The sequence below is a fragment of the Echinops telfairi genome, unplaced genomic scaffold (genome assembly GCF_000313985.2).
Source record: "Echinops telfairi isolate 266 unplaced genomic scaffold, ASM31398v2 ScPeMD7_23;HRSCAF=83, whole genome shotgun sequence".
In the NCBI taxonomy this organism is placed as follows: Eukaryota; Metazoa; Chordata; class Mammalia; order Afrosoricida; family Tenrecidae; genus Echinops; species Echinops telfairi.
In genome coordinates, this window is record NW_022103920.1 from 10,560,176 (window position 1) to 10,562,712 (window position 2,537).

The following is a 2,537-nucleotide window of genomic DNA, read 5'->3' on the forward strand; positions in this document are numbered from 1 at the left end:
CCCCAGCCCGTCCTTCCTTAGGGACCAGTAAGGCCTGAGTGGGGACATGGAACCACCACCCAAACTCAAGCTACTGCTCCAAAGGAAAGGTCCACCCTGGGTGGTGTCCCCAATACCGTGACCCGAGGGCCTTTTTTGGGACAGATCATGAAGGGATTTGTGTTCTGCCTCTGAACTTCCCTCTGTCTCTGTGGATTTTCCTGCTCTGGGCATTTTATAGACGTGGAAGCATACAACGTGAGGCCTCTTGTGTCTGCCTTCTTAACATAATGTTTTCTAGACTCGTTGATGCTGTAACTTCATGATGTATCATGTCCTTCTTTTTCTTTTCTAAAAATCATTTTATTGGGGGCTCTTACAACATTCCATACATCAATTATATCAAGCATATTTGTACGTATGTTGCCATCATCATTTCCAAAACATTTTCTACTGGAGCCCTTGGTATAAGCTTCTCTTTCTCCCCCTCCCTCCACCACCCTTCCATCCTTATGAATTCTTGAATAATTATATATTGTTATTATTATTTCATATCTTACTCTGTCCAGTATCTCCCTTAACCCACATTTCTATTATTCATCCCCTTGGGGAGGGCTATATATTCAACCTTGTGATGGGTTACCCTCAAAAGATACAGTGTCTGGGGTCTCAAAGGATTGAAGTTAAACACGCAGTCATCCAGCAGGGAAGCAAATAAGCCCACAGGGAAGAAGCACACTAGCCTGTGTGATGATGAGGGGTCGATGGGATCAGGTATCAGGTATCAAAAGATCCCAAACAAACAACTATATTGATGAGGATGAGGGGTGAGACCCAAAGCCCATCTATAGACAACTGGATATCCCCTCACAGAAGGGTCACAAGGAAGGGACGAGCCAGCCAGGGTGCAGTACAGCACTGATGAAACACACATCATTCCTCTAGTGCCTGAATGCTTCCCCAGTTCTACCTTGTAAATCTGGCTAGACCGGAGTACACTCATTGGTGCAGAGAAGAGCTCTGGACACATGGAATTCAGGACAGATAAACCCTTCAGGAATAGCAGTGGGAGTAGCAATATCATGAGCGCCATTCTTTTTCATGTCCAAATAGTCTTCCTTTTTTGGTGCGGGCAGTGGGGAGGGGGGAATATACCACCGTGAGGAAGACGATGGTGATGTATCTGAAGGGGAGGACTCAGAGGAGGTGAGGGCCCTGTGGCAGAGACGCCAGAGAGAAAGAAGCTGATACAGGTGCTGCAGAGGGGGAGGCTGCGTAGGAAAGGGAACATTGTTGTTTCAGGTGCCGTGGAATCGGCTCCAGCGCCCGGCAGCTCTGCCCAACAGACCCAAACACTGCCCAGCCTCCCCGCGCCATCCTGGTAATTGTAGCTGCCTTTGAGCCCATTGCTGCAGCCCCATGCCCATCCCTCTCACCAAAGGTCTTCCTCTTTTTTCTCGGATCCTCTGCTTTACCAAGCTGGATGTCCTTCTCCAGGGACTGGTCTCTCCTGATAAACATGTCCAAAGTCTCCCCATCTTCACTTCTGAAGCCATGGGAGTTGGCCATTAGACAACAGCCCCTGAGATGGAATCCCCCACCCCCCCTTCACTGATGCTCGAGGCATTACTTATTAACCTGGGCGGCTTGAATGGCTCCAGCAGTGAAAGTGCGTGGCTTTATAGACTCAGCAACCAAGTCATTTCCAGCCACTCGATTACCTGTGCAGGTGTGGACATCGCTGCGCTCTGGGTTGGAAGGCAGAGGGTGAGGGAGAAGCTGGTTCACGTCTGGTCTGAGCTGCTTCTCCAGGGGACATGGTCACTGTGTTGGGAGAGAAGGTGACTCACTTTCAGTTTTGGGGGAACCGTTGTCTCTCAGCAGACAGGCCCGGGTCCCCAGCAGGTGCCTTTTATCCACAAGGGCGGTTGATTGGAAGAGCTCAGGGGTTTTAGGGACCTTCTGATCCGAGCCTTTCAATAGCACACGAAGTGTTGACTCCAGAGGACGATGTCATTTGAGAACAGCTACGTAGATGGTTAGCTGAAATGGAACGTAAGGCCCCATCATTGGAGTGTGCTGTGGAGTCACCTGGGACTCACAGCGACCCCACAAGTAACGCCAGAGTCGAACTGCCTTGTAGAATTCCCTCGTCTGTGATCTCTACAGGGGCAGAGGTCCTGTCTCCCACGGAGTGGATGGTGGATCCAAACGGCTAATCTTTCTGTTAGCAGCCGAGCACTTTAATATTGCATCACCAGTGCACCAAAGAGGCCGGTCTTAGGTTTTCCACATCCAGGAGCAGCAGTCCCTGGCTTAGCAACAAATTATTTTTTTTATAAAGCATTTTATTGGGGGCTCTTACTGCTTTGATCACAATCCACCTATCAATTGTATCAAGCCCATTTGTACATAGGTTGCCACCCTCATTTTGAAAACATTTCCTTTCTACTCGAGCCCTTGGTATCAGCTCCTCTCTTTTCCCTCCCTCTCCCACCCTCCCACCCTCCTGAACTCTTGATAAATGATAAATTATTATTATTATTTTCATGTCTTAC